An 18,624-nucleotide genomic window follows, 5' to 3' on the forward strand; every position below is an offset into this window, starting at 1 on the left:
TGGGTACCAAGGAACCAAACCTTCTTGCATAACCTCTGAGCACCATGAGATAACTGTAGTTGGCATCATCGAGTCTCCATGTAATCCAGAAATGTCACAGACCACTGCACTCCCTTAACTGATTTAACCCTTTAAAAATCTTTGGGTCAGATGGAAAGCTTGGAGTTGACTTTTGGACAAGAGTCTGCCTTCTCCCCGTTACCAGCCTCCTGAATAAAGCTCAAATTCTTTTCCAATCAAAATTCATTTCTTGAGGACTGGCTCTGTCCCTCATTTCTTGAGGGACAACAGCCAAACTTGGGTTTCGATAACATTGGTAAATCTGGGTTCCATATATATATATATATATATATAGGCTTATAAACAAGAGTAATTTATTTGTAGAAGTCTGGAAGTCCAAGATCATTTTTCTGTGCATGTCTGAACTAAATATTTTCCTTAGACAAGCAGTATGTCATCCATTTACACCATCTAAATTAATAACATTTATAAACAAATGATAATTTTAGTTTCTGCATGTAATAGTTATAAGGTGTTTTATCTTGTTCACAAAATATACCTGGCCTTTTGATGGCCTGGAGAATTCATGGCAACAGTGAGGGATATAGAGTTGATAATTCATGAGACCATTCTGTGATATTAATGATTTCTTTAAGATTTTATTTTTGATCAGTGGGATTATGGAAGAATTTGACAATATAAGGAATAACTATCAGCTGTGTCCTGCCTCAGTTCTTTAGAGTACCATCTATGTTGGCTGCCAATAGATTGTCAAGTCAAGGGATATACAAACTTAGTGTTGACCAAACTTTGCAATGTCTGGTATGTACATTGCTTGGTACAAGTGTAATAATTTGTAAAATGTGGATGTTTGTTATTGATCTCACGTACATGTTTGTATAGACATTAGTGTGTGTACAATCACCTAATGAATATCTTAGGGAACACATCTACACGCAAATTAACTTATTACCCAGAAGCCTCCAAGAATTTTTATTTTGAGACTTTATTTGTCAGAGAGAGAGAGAGAGAGAGAGAGCACAAGCAGGCAGAGTGGCTGGCAGAGGCAGAACCAGGAGCCTAATGCTCCTCCCTGTTGAGCAAGGAGCCTGATGTGGGACTCAGTCCCAGGACCCTGGGATCATGACCTGAGCTGAATGCAGCGGCTTAACTGACTGAACCACCCAGGCATCCCAGAATTTCTATTTTAATATAATCCTGCTCTGACTTATCTTTTTACCTTTATATTCCTATGTAATGATTACTGCAAAATAAAAGTGATAAAAAGATGTGTGAAAGCGACATAAAACTAATGCTTATGTTTGGATTGTGCTTTTTCATAATAACATAATTGTACTATAATCATAGAAAAGGAAACTCTGCCAAATTTTATTCTTAAATATTTTTATAGAAAAATTAATGCAAGTTACAAATAAGACAAGTGGCCATCAATCTATTCATCTCCATTTATGGCAGAAAATGATCTCAAATTTGTTGACATTTCAATATCTCAGATTCCAAGTGATTCTGGAAGCTCAAAACCAAAACAGTGCATTATTTACATTCATAATTTGCTTGCTTTTGAGGAAAATGACATCTGTGCAATATCTCCCTTCCAAAACACATTAATTTCTACATAGGCTGAATTTAGAGCTGGGAAAGCTAATATAGAATACCAGTCCTATCTTGTCACATATAAAATAATAAGATTAAAAATATAAATTAATTTTCTAGTAGATATACTCTTCACAAAAAAAGCATAGACTGTTTTATACCATAAATATGTTATTTTCATAATCAAATTCCTTAAAACTTTTTTTATACTTTTTAGCCAAAAATAAAGCAATTTTGGTGAGGGGGTGGTTGGTCTCCAACTCTTTGAGTTTTAACATAAGCAAAGACTCATGTGTACATCTCCATAATCAGAATACAGGAAAATTCCATCACGCAAAAAATCCCCACATGTAGCCAAACTCTCCATTCACACCATGCCCCTTACAACTGATCTGTTTCCATCTTTATAGAATTGTCTTTTCCAGAAGTTGTCATTTTCAGAAATGTTTTTTCCAAAATTAAAACTGGAATTTTACAGTAGCAACCCTGTGTACAGCATCATTTTACATCTGGACATTTTAAGTTCACGAGTTATTTCTACTTTTCTCCGCATGTTTTTAAGTCTTTCCTTATATTCTTAATCCTAGTATTCCTATTACTTCTCATTCCTGCAACTCAAACATGAACTATATTCCTGTGGTTTGATTTTATACTTCCTAGAATAATCACATAGTGATAAGTGTCTCTCTTTTTTTCTGTCTTTATACAGTTGCTTCACACATAAGCAATATATCTTTTATTCCACAAAATGATTCTTAGTTTCCTAGAATGGAAGGTGCTGCGTTTCAGAATTTCTCAAAATGACAAGAAAGATGCAAATGGGTTGGAAAACGAGTACTCCTGATATTATATGTTACTTAGTGAGGAAAGGTTTCTAGATTTGGATAAGTTATGAACATCATAGTTTATACTCACAATTTTACATATCAAAATGAATATAAATTCTTATTTCCAGATACTTAAAAAATAGTAAAAAGCAGTCTATTACTTTGGGCATTAAAGGATTACAAGCAAAAGATAAAAGTGGTTTCAGTACCCTAGTTCTGAGAATTTCAGATTGTTTATTTTCTGTAAATTTACTTCAATATCAAAATGCCTGTGAATGGATTATGTTTATGTCATCTCTGAATCTATTAATTGTTGTGTCCAGATTGCACTTGTGTGGGTTGTTCTTGAGACACAAGTGGTCAGTTCAGAACTCAAAGGGTCACATGCACAAACCAGAAGAGCATATTTCATGTTCTTGGCTTAGCTCTCTGATAGTGCTGTTTTGCTCTCCACTCCTTCATCATCTGCCACCAGTGCCATATTGATTCCTGAAAGCTTTCTATATTGACTCTGCTTTCCTTCTAATTGAAGTGATGCAGTTTGGGTTCTCCTGGAGTAGATACTGAAAGGGAGTTAGAATTACAAAAGGTATATTGAAAAGTAACACTTTGAAAGAAAAAAAGGGAAGCAGGTAGGACTGTGCAGGGCAAATAATCAGGCTGTGATTCCATCATGACAACACCTGAGCCAGCCCAATGGAAAGTTTCCAGAGCAAATACTGCCTGTTAAAGAAATCCCTTTGTTGCATAGAAATGGCAAGATTCTTTTACTACCGTTATGGTCCACCATTGGCTGGGCACCTCCTTTACAAGAGCATAGCTGCTGCTCTAAAAGGTAGGTGTACCCTGAAAGTCCTAAGCACTGCAGACTTTAACACATTGTAGTTGGACAGAAGGTCTTTCCAGCTTGAGATAGTATAAGCGGTGTTTCTGTTTTTCCAAGTCTGACACAGCAAGTCAAATAAAAATAATAACAATAATAATAATGCTTAACTAATTTCTTTACCTCATATTAATAACTTCATAAATTTCTTCCTTTCTATATCTACATATAATTATAACTGATAATTCAGAATATATTATTAAACTAAATCACAGATAAAGAATTAGTATTATTAAAATGTCCACACTATCCAAAGCAATTTACAGATTCAGTGTACTCTCTATCAAAATACCAACAGCATTTTTCAAAAAAGTAGAATGATACTAAATTTATATGGAACCCGTGAATGACCCCAAATAGCCAAAGCAATCTTTTTTTTTTTTTAAAGATTTTATTTTATTTATTTGAGAGAGAGAGACAGTGAGAGAGAGAATGAGCGAGGAGAAGGTCAGAGAGCGAAGCAGACTCCCCATGGAGCTGGGAGCCTGATGTGGGACTCGATCCCGGGACTCCAGGATCACGCCCTGAGCCGGAGGCAGTCGTCCAACCAACTGCGCCACCCAAGCGTCCCGAGCCAAAGCAATCTTGATAGAGAACAACAAAGCTAAAGGTATTACAGTTCCACACTCAAGATATACTACAGAGCTGTAGTAATCAAAACAGTATGATACCGGCACGAAAAAAACCATAGATCAATAGTACAGAATAGAGAGTCCAGAAATAAGCCTACATTTATAAGGTAAATTAATCTATGTCCAAGGAGGCAAGAATATACAATAGGGAAAACACAGTCTCTTTAATAAGTGGTGCTGGAAAATTGAGCAGCTACATGCAAAAGAATGAAACCAGACCACATTCTAACACCATACACAGAAATAAACTAATGGATTAAAGACCTAAATATGAGACCTGGAACCATAAAAATTTTAGAAGAGAATACAGACAGAAAATTCTCTGATATCAGCCATACCAAATTTTTCTAGATATGTTTCCTGGGGCAAGGGAAATAAAAGCAAAAATGAACTACTGGGATTACATCAAAATAAAAAGCTTTTGCACTGTGAATGAAACCATCAATAAAACAAAAGAGCAACTCACTGAACAAGAGGTGATATTTGCAAATGTTATCTCTGGTAAGGGATTAATATTCAAAATATGTAAAGAACTTTTACTCAACATTGTAAAAAAAAAACAATCCAATTAATAAAAATGGCAGAACGAAGTAGAGGTGCATGCCAGTTAGCTACAGGGAGGAACTGAAGGGAAGTGAGCCGCAGGCAGACTGCAGAGGTTCCTTGCTGGGGTGAGTGAAGAAACATGATCCTTCTGGGTCACTGTCCAAGAAGCAAACTGTATAGGAAGAATGTACTGGAGTTGTTGGGGGAGAATGTTTCTTGAGATTCTAGGTGAGGATTCACAGAACTTTTGTGGCATGAGAGACTCAGAGGTTTTAGGTTACTTCACCTGATGGAGTTAGTCTTTGTTGAGCCAGACCTATTGTGGTGGGGTAGAAGGTGGCTCAGGTTGGGTGAGCCTAGGGTCTTCTGGTAATAGTCCATATGAGAAGGCAACTCTGTTCTTTTTCCTTGGTGATCTCAGGGATGAGCTAATGCTTTAGTGGCTTACCTTGGCTCAGTGGACAGTGTGGCTCATAGCCATGAACCAGGATCTCTACATTGTGGCACCATTAGATTCTCCAGATGATATCCCACTCTTGGAAAATGAGCCAAGGTCTTCAATGGAGTAAATTATATGCCTATTCCCAAAGATGGTCCCTTTCTTAAAGCACTACTCTTTGAAGTTAGATTGTTGGATGATGATAAGAACTTGATACAGAGTCACGATAACTGATTCACACACAATAAAACATCTGTTTATGGTCTCCTAAGAGGTGGAGAACTCTGGAAAGTTGTTGCTTTTCTGAAGAATAACATGATATATGTTTATGTTCCACTGTTGAATAAGCTGTATCTCCTCATCCACCATTAATTAGCATTAGTGGAATTTCACAAGGCTCTTCTCTTTTAGAGGTAAAATTGATATTTATTTTTTTTTTACTTGGGACAGAAAAAAGACACTGAGCTAAATACAAAATTGAACCAACTGCTTGATTTACTTCTACAAAATTGTCCATTGGAATTTTCTTGGATGCCAGCCTACAGAACTCAGTGGGTAGTGCTAGTCTTGTTTCTGTGATGCATCCATAAAAGCAGTCAGCCTGGAAAGTTAGAACCTACAAAGGAAAACCACAAGTTTCTATTTCTATCACTGAAAAGGTAAAATCCATGCAATATGATAAATAGGATATAGCAGATACAAGGCAATGGAGCTATCATTTCCAAGTATGATTTTGAAAGAATCACGCCAAACATTACAATCAGCTTGAGTCTCCCCACCAATGGATCTCCACTTCAGAATATTCTAGTTCATCCTTGTGTGACTTCTCTTGACCTTGGCATTCTGACTTGTAGTAGCATTGATGCAATGGATGCTTCTGCACTTAGTGTACCTTACAAATTTCCATTCACTCTTCCATTAGAGGAAGAGAGTTTTCCTTTCCTTCCTTTATGTTACTATACTTTCCAGGTCCCTGTCCTTCCAATTGTGGGCTTTTGCTTTTTTTTTTTTTTTTTTCCCCCAAATGAAAGAGGAAGAAGTACACGTAAAAATAAGTTAATTTAAAATGTCACGAAAGTGTCAAAAATAATTTTAAAATCTGTGAAGCTCATGTATCTTTTTATAATAGAGGTTCAATTACACATGTGTAATGCAAAGTTAGTTTTGGCCAGCTTGAAGTATTTCAAGAGGAAAGCTTATATTGATCTGGATTATTGGATACAAGATCCTCAGATCAATGGAAATTAGTCTTTCTGGAACTGTAACTTTTGGAGCCAAGAGTCATAAGAAGCATCCATTTGACCAGATTTGGATTGGAGGTACAGCATATTTAAAACTTCATTTTAGAATCTTAGATTACACATTCATATTCACTGGTTGTTACACAGATCAGCATTTAGTTCAACTTTCTTTATGAGAAAAACCAAAATTAAGTACATACTGGAAACAAATTTCTTCTGATTATTACATTTGGAATTATAAAGCTCCTGCTCCAGTAACATATGGATCATTATTACTATAATTAACCCATGTTTAAATAGGATCTATATAATGGTAACATAGCTTAATTAAATAATAGTCTTTTGTTTTCAATCTGTATGCATATAAGCTATGAGTGAAAAAAATGAATGATTTAATTATAAAAATACTTTGGTATAATGTTTTTATTCTGACAGTTTGAAAGAACATTTTTTTAAAAAAAGATTTTATTTATTCACTTGAGAGAGTGCGAGTGAGCAGGAGTGGTGGGGAGAGAAGGGGCAGAGGGAGAGGGAGAAGCAGACTCCCTTTTGAGCAAGGAGCCTGATTCAGGACTTGATGCAGGGCTTGATGCAGGGCTTGATTCCAGGATGGAAAGATCTACTCAAGATGAAGCAGACACTTAACTGACTAAGCCATCCAGGTGTCCCATTTTGAAAGAATATCTTAAAGATGAATGTCTCCTATGATATTACTCTTTGATTTTACTCTAATATGATCCAGAGCATAAAACAGTGTTGATTCACTTTAGGCTTATTTTAGACTAGTCCTAGGTCACCCTACCATACATGTTCCTTTCTGCCCCTGTGGGAGATGTGATTATCAATTGCAGCCTTATGTCTCCACTGAGTCTTCCTGGACTCAGCTCAGGCTCTTTCTCATTGCAGAGCTACAGGAAGCTACTCCTGAAGGATTGAAGATGATATGCAAAATAGAAAACAAACAAACAAACAAACAAACAAAAAAAAAAACCTCTTTGCTCTTTCAGAGCTGCATAGTAAACCCTTAGTGTGATGTGTTGTTATAGAATACCAGATACAACATCAGAAATAACCATAAATCTCTTGGAAAAAAAAAATAGTGAAAATGAAGGCGTATTGGTTAATAGTAACCTGTTCTTAATCAGAACTATCTTATTGGCTAAGAAGGAATATGTGTAATTCTAAAAAACTTAAAAATAAATTTAAAAAATTAAGAAGGGCCGAAGACTTGAACATACATTTTTTCTATTTTTCAAAAAAGACATGTAGATGGCCAACAGATGCATGAAAAGATGCACAACATCACTAATCATCAAGGAAATGCAAATTAAAACCACAATGAGCTATCACCTTATACTTAATGGCTAAAATAAAAAAGATAAGAAATAACAAATAATAAGTGTTGTCAAGAATGTGGACAAAAAGGAACCCTCATGCACTGTTGGTGGAAATGCATATTGGTGCAGCCGCTATGGAAAACAGTATGGCGATGCCTCAATAATTGAAAGTAGAAATACTATTTAATGCAGTAATTCTACTATAGGGTATTTACCCAAAGAAAATGAAAACATTAATTTGAAAAGATATATTCACCCCTATATTTGCTGCACCATTATTACAACAGGCAAGATATGGAAATCACCTAAATGTCCATTGATTGATGAATGGATAAGGAAGATTATATACATATACATATATATATATATAAAATATATAATTTATGCACCTATAAAAAAGAATGAGATATGACATTTGCAACCACATGGGTGGTGAATAACCACACACTAAGTGAAATAAGTCAGACCAAGAAAGACAAGTACCATCTGATTTTACTCATCCATAGAATTTAAAGAACAAATGAATAAACAAGCAAGGAAAAAGCAGAATCAGACCTATAAATACAGAGAACAAACTGATGGCTGCCAGAGAGAAGGGGGTGGGGATGGGGATGGGCAAAATGGGTGAAGGGTAGTGGGAAATACAGGTTTCCAATTATGGAATGAGTAAGTCACGAGAATAAAGAGCACAGTACAGGGAGTTAGTCAATGATATTGGAATAGTGTTGTATGGTGACAGATGGTGACACACTTATGATGACTATACCATAAAGTTGAAATGTCGTGTTGTACACATAAAACTTATGTAATGTATGTCAACTATATACTGAAATAAAAATAAATAAAAATAAAATTTAAAAGTAAACCATAGATATACTCTGAAAAGTATGTTGTTTGGAGTTTTATTTTCCCCTAAGTAAAAACAACCCAAACATCAAAATAAACATAAAACATTCAATAAGAATATTTCCAATGTATAAGCTTATATATTTAAACTTCTTTTCCATAAAATTACATTATCAAGAATAAAACTTTAACAAAAACTAAAATAAATCCAATCTCCTGAGAATCAGGGACAGAGGTAATAAAAATCATAATTGATTTTTATATTTCTAAGAAAAAATTGATATAAATACTTTAAGAATATAATTGAGTGGATGGATATCAGTCTTTTTATTAAATATATTTTAGACCAGAATATATAGCATAATAACATATGATCTATCTTGAATAAATGCCCCAAAAAGTCTAACTATCGATACGGAATGATATATTGCTAATTTCATTGCTAATTTTAAAATTTAATTTAATAACATATTCCTTCCTTCATGTGACTAGATAAACTTTGTTAAATGTGTATTTAATAATAAAAGTCTTGTGAAATGTAATTGCTTATGTTGAAAATAATTTAAAACAAATATCAATTTTGGAAAAAGAAACTTAAGTACTCATTAACGCAATATCATTAGACTTAAGGATTAGAAACATTCAATGATTATACTCTTGCAATAGAACAATGAAACTGATACTGAATCATTACATTTTTTTAATTAGAAAAGTTAAACATGCCTGCTCTTGTCACTTCTATCTCACATTATACTGGATGTTCTAGCCAGGGTAACTGGACAAAAATTATAGACATATAAGTAGATAGATAGATAGATAGATAGACATCATTTATATTGTAAAGGAAAAACAAAAACTGCTATTTGTAGATGACATCATCCTATGTGTAGAAAATCCTAAAGAATATACAATAAAACTTCTGGAATTAAAACTATTTCATCACATCTCTGGATACAAAATAAATACAATAAAATCAATTAATTCTGCTTTTATTATTTTTTAAAAAGATTTTATTTATTTATTTGATAAAGACACAGCAAGAAAGGGAATACAAGCAGAGGGAGTGGGCAAGGGAGAAGCAGGCTCCCCACTGAGCAGGGAGCCTGAAGCAGGGCTCGATCCCAGGACTCTAGGATCATGATCCGAGCTGAAGGCAGATGCTTAACAACTGAGCCACCCAGGTGCCCCAAAATCAATTAATTGTGCTTTTAGATACCAGCAATGAACCAAAATATGGTACTGAAAAAATTCCATTTATAATAACATAGAAAAGAATAATTGAACAAAATATGTTCAAAACTTACAATCTGAAGACTATAAAATGTTGCTGAGAAATATTAAAGAAAACCTAAGGGAGAATTTTCATTCTATATATATGGGCTGGAGGAGTCAATATCATAAAGAGAGCAATTCTGCAAATTTGTATTATATTTAACATGTTGTTTTTAAAAATCTTAACAGCCATTTTTGTAGACACTGTCAAATTGAACTTAACATTTATATGGATTTTGATAGGAATTATATAAACACACAGTAATCAAGATAGTGTAGAATGCAGCTTTGGTGAAAGAACAGGTATGTAAGAGCAATCAAACAGAATTGAGAGTCCAGAAATAACCTTTGTATTTATGATTGTATCAATCTGTGGGAAAGGATATCTTCAAATTATGCTGAGATAATTGAGCATTCATCTTCAAAATAAATTAATTAGATAATTTATATTGTGCATGAAAATTAACTCAAAGGGATACATAAACCTGAATACAAAAACTAAACCTATACAATGTCTAAAAGAATACGCAGGCAAAAATAACCATGATTATGGGTTAGGCAAAGAGTTCTTAGCTGAACCAACAAGGGCATGATCCTTAATAAGAAAGAAAAAATAATGGCAAATTGGACCTTATCAAAATTGGAAATTCTTTGTACTTCAAAAAACACCATTATGGAAATGAGAAGATAAGCCATAGATTGGGAGAAAATGTTTACAAAAAATATCTGATAAAGGAAATATATTCAGAGTATATAAAGAACTGTTCAAACTCAATAATTAGATGTTAAATAAACCATTAGAAATAGACCAATGAATGCAATTCCTATCAAAGTACCATCCATCTTTTTCAAAGAAATGGAACAAATAATTTTAAAATTTATATGGAACCAGAAAAGACCTCGAATAGCCAAAGGGATATTGAAAAAGAAAGCCAAAGTTGGTGGCATCACAATTCCGGACTTCAAGCACTATTACAAAGCTGTCATCATCAAGACAGCATGGTATTGGCACAAAAACAGACACATAGATCAATGGAACAGAATAGAGAGCCCAGAAATAGACCCTCAACTGTATGGTCAACTAATCTTTGACAAAGCAGGAAAGAATGTCCAATGGAAAAAAGACAGCCTCTTTAATAAATGGTGTTGGGAAAATTGGACAGCCACGTGCAGAAAAATGAAATTGGACCATTTCCTTACACCACACACAAAAATAGACTCAAAATGGATTAAGGACCTCAATGTGAGAAAGGAATCCATCCAAATCCTTGAGGAGACCACAGGCAGCAACCTCTTCGACCTAAGCCGCAGCAATATCTTCCTAGGAACATCGCCAAAGGCAAGGGAAGCAAAGGCAAAAATGAACTATTGGGATTTCATCAAGATCAAAAGCTTCTGCACAGCAAAGGAAACAGTTAACAAAACCAAAAGACAACTGAAAGAATGGGAGAAGATATTTGCAAACGACGTATCAGATAAAGGACTAGTGTCCAAAATCTATAAAGAACTTAACAAACTCAACACCCAAAGAACAAATAATCCAATCAAGAAATGGGCAGAGGACATGAACAGACATTTGTGCAAAGAAGACATCCAGATGGCCAACAGACACATGAAAAAGTGCTCCATATCACTCGGCATCAGGGAAATACAAATCAAAACCACAATGAGATATCACCTCACACCAGTCAGAATGGCTAAAATCAACAAGTCAGGAAATGACAGATGCTGGCGAGGATGCGGAGAAAGGGGAACCCTCCTACACTGTTGGTGGGAATGCAAGTTGGTGCAACCACTCTGGAAAACAGCATGGAGGTTCCTCAAAATGTTGAAAATAGAACTGCCCTATGACCCAGCAATTGCACTACTGGGTATTTACCCTAAAGATACAAACGTAGTGATCCAAAGGAGCACGTGCACCTGAATGTTTATAGCAGCAATGTCCACAATAGCCAAACTATGGAAAGAACCTAGATGTCCATCAACAGATGAATGGATTAAGAAGATGTGGTATATATACACAATGGAATACTATGCAGCCATCAAAAGAAACGAAATCTTGCCATTTGCGACAACATGGATGGAACTAGAGCGTATCATGCTTAGCGAAATAAGTCAAGCGGAGAAAGACAACTACCATATGATCTCCCTGATATGAGGAAGTGGTGATGCAACATGGGGGCTTAAGTGGGTAGGAGAAGAATCCATGAAACAAGATGGGATAGGGAGGGAGACAAACCATAAGTGACTCTTAATCTCACGAAACAAACTGTGGGTTGCTGGGGGGAGGGAGGTTGGGAGAAGGGGGGTAGGGTTATGGACATTGGGGAGGGTATGTGCTTTTGGGTAAATTGGAAGGGGAGGTGAACCATGAGAGACTATAGACTCTGAAAAACAATCTGAGGGGTTTGAAGTGGCGGGGGGGGTGGAGGTTGGGGTACCAGGTGGTGGGTATTATAGAGGGCACGGCTTGCATGGAGCACTGGGTGTGGTGAAAAAATAATGAATACTGTTTTTCTGAAAATAAATAAATTGGAAAAAAAAAAAAAAAAAGAAATAGACCAATAGACCAATGAGGGGCACTTGGGTGGTTCAGTCAGTTAAGCGGTTGCCTTTGGCTCAGGTCATGATCCCAGAGTCCTGGGATTGAGCCCTACATTGGGCTCCCTGCTCAAGGAGAACCTGCTTCTTCCTCTTCCTCTGCCTGCTGCTCTATTTTGGTCTCTCTCTATCTCTCTAATAAGTAAGTAATATCTTTAGAAAAAAAAATTAAAAAAGAGAAAGAAATAGACCAATGATTAAATAGACTGAATAGACAGTCTATTTTAGAGCTTTTACCAAACATAATTTTATATATAACAAACATAGTTAATTTTATTTCTCCTAAAATTTATGTTTCTTTTAACACCAAAATGTGTTCCATTGATCTACTTCTTTAAAGATTTACTTATTATTTGAGAGACAGAGATAGAGGGGGCGGAGAGAGAGAAATCCTCAAGCAGACTCCCCACTGAGCACAGAGCTAAACTGCGGCTCCATCCTAAGGCCCTAAGATCATGACCTGAGCAGAAATCAAGAGTCATCCACTTAGCCGACTGAGCTGCCCACGTGCCCCCACTGATATTTAATGAAGCACATTTCTTGAGGTTGTATTTTTCTGTTTTTATATAAAATCATGCTATTCTAATTTGCACATGTGTTCTGGCTACAGAGCATGACTATATGACTGTCTTACATAGATATAGTGGTCCCAAAATGTTAGCTTGTATACCTTGGTTATTTAGATAAATCACCGCTTAAGTTTTAAATTCAGGCATGAGACAGAAGCATAATGTTTGCTTATAATGTATTATAACATTTACTGAGAATATTTTATCTCACATGGGGGTATGTCAGAACACATTTAACTTAAAAATACCTCTTTAGTTTTCATCCTGATTCTTTAACAACTGAAAGAGAATTGCATGGTTTATATACATCTAAATAATTAAGCCTTATATGTGAAGAAGGTCATGCTTCTCTAATATATTTAAAAACACACACCATGAATTTTAATGTAGATGACAGGGAGACATTTAAATGGTGTTTTTCTAAAGCCTTAGTTCACAGTTTATAATGATGTTTTAACACAGATAAATGATTGGACTGTGCAGAGTATCATTTTGATCCTGTATTTGTTACCGTGGATATACTCTGCAAATTTCTATTGTGCAACAAGCAGATCACTCTTAAGTAAATTGGTGAGAAAGAAAAAAAATAGGTCCCTAATGAAAAAAATATGTTAAAGAAAAAAAGAGAGAGACAGTTTTAATAGTTGGATCTGTTCTTCAGTGACATGGGCTGCATTTTGAGGCAGAATTCTAGTAAGATATAATTAAAAAATTACATACAATCACCTTTAGAAATACTGTAGTGCAGAGCCCCAAAACTTAAATGTGTATAGAAGTTTGCATAGTGATAGAAATGAAATAATCAAGCCAGATGTAAGATATGAAGCTGATTGATTTTTTGTAATGTCTGATTTTTATTCAGGGACACTGGAAGTGTGCTTTTTCTTTCATGAACTCTCTCTTCATAAGAAAAGCCAAAAAGAAAACGTTTTTGATTAATGGCTGACCCTGGGCCTGAATGTCAAAAAATCATTGGGGAGGAGTAGATAGTAGGAAACTATCGACTGTGCTGTGATCTAGCTAATAGATGACTAAGAGATGACCATTACTCAGCTCCGCCACAGTGGTGCAAAGGGTAAATGTGTAATTTTGTTCCTTTTTTTTTTTTTTTGAGAAGAGTACACATCTCAAATATTATACAGTATTGCATATTTGAATACAAATTTAATTAATACACACACACACTTGTGCATCAATATTTTCTTATCCAAATGAGACTTCAATTTAAGCAATATAAAGCATGTGCCTTGCCAGTTTGCAACATGTAATAGTAGTGGTATTTGAATTGTATGGGTATTTGAGTTAAATGTTGATGTAGAATTCTTACTATGTCTAAACTCAATGATTCTGAGCTTAAAGTTATCAATGGTTCATAATATATAAAAATTTCAGCATCTAGAATCCAAAAGCAATTGCTGTCTCTATTTGCAATTTAGTTGAAAACATTAATACAGTATGCTTCCAGAAAGAGTTTGCCCCCCCCAAAAAAAGTGTTTGTCAGCTATTTTTTTTTCTCTCATATGACTATAGGGCTGTCAGTAACATCCTATGCTTCCTCTAATATTTTGCAATAAATGAGTGAAGTCTATAAATCTTTATAGCATTCTTTATATACTTAATTAAATTATTGGAATAGATTATTATAAGCCTCTATAAGAGAAAGAATCTAAATTTATTCTTTTTTTTCTCCAGCTTTTAATTTTCAAATCCTTCAAGTATATAGGGGAAATTAACTTTTGGAACCATACAAGGCATCTGTTATAGACGTGAGAGTAGAGGAGAACGAGTCCCTGTAGACTACTCTTTCTGCTGTTAAGTGAATGTCATAAAGAAGTCATATTCATTATAATAAAGTAATGGGGTAATTTCTGAAATAAAAATCTATAGAACGAAGAAATATTTAAGGATTGAGTATTACTAATTCAAATTTGAGGATTTTATATATTGGAATATCTTTATGATTGCTGATTCACAATTTAAATTAAATATATAAGAGAGGTGATCATGAATGTAATGACTCAATTAAAAAAGCTAGAAAAATTGCAGTTTCCTTGTTGTAATAATAAAAATATTCCATTTAATCTAATTAGACTTCAAAGAAGACGACTGTATTTCAATGATTTCCAGCTCCACTTTTTTCAAACTGTGCTGTCAGGATGAGAATTAATACAGCTGAGCTGTGTGGTGGAGAATCGTCTTATACAGCACCACACAAGTATGTGACTCCTTATTTCTTAAATCTTCAAACACAGTAAACAAACATTTTAAATATATTTCCTCTTAAAGATTTTGCCATATAAAAGGACAAGCAAGTTCATCAATCAACATTTCCATGTTAGTCGATCTCAAGCTTCTTCATCAATGCCCAGATAATTAGGTGGCCAGTAAATAATACTTTTCAAAAAGCCTTATTTTGGAACCTGGAAGGATGATCACTGTGGTAAAAGAACACTCTTATACTGGAACTAGAACAAAGCAGAATTGATTCCCTGGTCTGAATAGTGAGTGCTGGTTACTTAAAGTAGAGGAAGTAGAAAGTAATGGATTGTTTCTGTTTTGTTTTTTTAGTGTTCTCAAAGTTCAACACATTTGGCTTTAGATATAAATTGGTCACTTTGTAAAACTATCTATTCTTCATTGAAGCTGCTGGTTATTGCCCCACATACCTATCACATATAAAGGAAATATATTCAGTTTAAATAGTATTTCTATGAGTTCCATTTGAGGCAAATAAATTATACATATTTACAGATATTTTTCCATTTAAAAATAATACTTTATAATTCTATTCTTAAAAACAGAGATAAGGGTCAGAGATTGAAATATTTTTAAATATGTGATATTATAATCAATAAAATATGGAGAAAAATGAATAATAACTGGAAATCATCACGAGTGGAAAGAGTATGTTCCTGCTTCCAGGTAGGCTCTTGTAATTGCAATTTACTCATTAGCCAAAGTAAAAAAAAAAAAAAAAGTGAGATTTTTAAAGATACTTAAAATATGGATTTTATGACTTTGAAGTTTCAAAAGAGTCTGCATTTTGTTGTCTCTTGTGAGAGAAAACCTTGAGCAATAACTAAATGCAAATAACACTCAGAGCAATATTTTGAAGCCAATAATGCAAATTATGAATGAATATGACCAAACTGTTTTTTCAACTCAAAAGAGAAAATTTTTGGCTGGGAGCAATGCAATGAAAACTATAACCAAAAAGCAAATTAATTAATTGCTTGGAGCTTCCTTTTAGAAAAGTTTGAAAATTGCCTTGATAAGTGAATTTTATGAAATAGATGAAAACTTGGCACAGCCTGTCAAGTAGATATCTGTCTTGTGTCAAAGAGGGCAGTCAGGCTCCAAAATACATTATCACAGGACATTATTTTTAAATGTACAAAATGGATACATTTAAAAGTGCATAGAACATGCTTGAAAATAATAAGAAGACTAAAAAGACCAAGATTAGGCTAATCTTTACAACCTTATAAAATGATGGATGTCATCCACTAAGCCTATTTTTCCACGTTTATTTATTTTATTCATACTGTTGAGTTATAAAGTGGATAATTAACAAGGTGCTTTATAACTAAAAACATACATTTGAAGAAAAGCAAAAAAAACTGTTTTAGAAAATACTGAATTAACAGGAAAATATGAAAGCTTGTATAGATAGTTGTCAATTCAGTGTGTGAAAAAGTATTAATTGTGCAAAAACTATTAACAGTATTCCAACCCTAGTTCCACTTTGTTTATTCTTTTCTCTATTATCAATGATATAAGGCGGGGGGGAGTTTAAAAGACCCATGCCTTACATATTTGGTTTTGCATCATTTTAAAGGACAGTAAAATGTTTCTAGGCTACTTCAAATACATTAGAATTCACATAACTTAAAAATTTAAGATAACGTGATAATATTTAATTTTTGAAAAGGAAGGAAACATATACCATATACTAAGCAGAGAATGATCTAAGAACTTTAAATACTTTATTTCATTTAATATTCAACACATACACAGAAACTATGATTTATTCCAATTTTAGAGGTGGCAGAAGTAAGGGTTAGAGAGAATAAATAATTTGACCTAGCTATCCCTTAGTAATATCAGGATTTAATCTCCTCTGCCTAGCAACAAAACAAATCCTTTCTCTGTGGGGTGGATGTTACAATTTCAAGTTTACTGAGAAATTTATTGTTGTTTGTGACTTTTTTTCATTATTTGGACAGAGTTGTGATGGTTATAAATCTGTGCAGGAGAAGTTTCTGAGTTCACAGAGATACAGATAGCACTAGACAAGTGTGCAATATCCTTGTTAACATTTGAGGGTAATATGAGGATAGCATGTCCAGAAATGTTTGTGTTATCTATATAGAGAAAGAAAATGTCTTCAATTCCTTGTACATGTGATTTCTGGGTGACTTCAATTACTTTCCAGTAACTATGTTGGCAACTATTTTAGCCCAGGCTGTCAGCTAGCAAATTAATTTAGAAAGGTTCTCCTGAGGGTGGGTTTTCTGACTCATGTTAGTTGCTGAAGAACAATATAGTTAGGATTATACTACCTGTTTCTACACTAGAAGACAGCATCATGTGGCCCTTATTCTAAAAGTGATGAAAAAACAGGAATTTGGGTGTTTATTTCTAAAGGACTTTCTAAACAAATTTCTTAACTGATGTAGTATTGGTAATCCAAATTTACATATCTAGTATATGTGTTCATGTGCATGAGTGTATGTGTGTGTGTGTGATATGTGTGTATATGTAATATTGGTATATGTGACATATACGCAAGATGTATGATATACATCATCTATGGGCATGTGTATTCATTGTCTTGTCTAGAATGCAAGGAGCAAGAGTCTTTGTCTGGAGGGTTTTGTGCAATGCAAATAGAGTCAGAGTATGGGAAACAGAAGATAAATGAACATACCCTACAGTTATTAAGACAACCTCATTTGTTCTCAACAGCTTGCATTTGCAAAGCACTTGGAAAGGAATGTATGTTGCCAAAGTTAATAATCTGTTTTTTTAAAATGCAAATTCACAACAAAGACTTTCCCCTTAAAGATTATAAATATCTAAAGTTTATAATTTTAAATATTTCAATATCCAATAGGGGTTCAATTTAACTACATAAACTGGATACAATATTTTGTTGCACTTTTTCTTCCATGTATCTGGAGTTAGATTTAAATGGTTAGAATGTTAATTTTTTAAATAATCATATTTTGAAATAAATATTAATTTCCTGAGGTTTCTATTGATTGCTCTCATATAAAGAAGTATGTACTAGTAGATTTTTAAATATATATTCATACTTGAATGATGGGAAGTCACAAGCATTTCTATTGCCTGTAATGGAAATATGTATGCAGATTCTGTCATTGAAATGTTCCTTTTACTTTATCATATTTCACAGAACTTTATATCCAAAGGGGAAAGAGAAATTTGCAAATATTTCTATTCAATGAATAAACATAAGGACAATCCTCACAGCACTTTGCAGATTGTGCTAAGGCATCAGACTGGCAAGAATGTAAAGGCTCCAAATGCTTTTGTCTATTTGCTTGGCATCTGCCAGCATATATGTGTTCTAGTTGCCGACACCTGCTTCTCCAATATTTTGCAAAAATCTACTTAATTTTTAAATGAGTGAAAAGCCAACTTTAACATTTAAAGAAAATATATTACATAAAAAAACCCCTCTGGCATTATGTCAAAAATCCAAAACTTTTCATTCAAGATAATTGCATAAAAGGCCATATCAATGTAAGGCTACACCTCAGAAATGATTCCTGTGTACTGAATAACTGAGAA

At 34.0% G+C, this 18,624-nt stretch overlaps 1 pseudogene; it reads left to right on the forward strand.

Annotated features, from left to right (window-relative positions):
* Positions 1 to 750: 750 nt before the first annotated feature.
* Positions 751 to 18,624, forward strand: part of LOC122895307 — a 96,665-nt pseudogene continuing 78,791 nt past the window's right edge.

The sequence above is a fragment of the Neovison vison genome, chromosome 1 (assembly GCF_020171115.1).
Source record: "Neovison vison isolate M4711 chromosome 1, ASM_NN_V1, whole genome shotgun sequence".
In the NCBI taxonomy this organism is placed as follows: Eukaryota; Metazoa; Chordata; class Mammalia; order Carnivora; family Mustelidae; genus Neogale; species Neogale vison.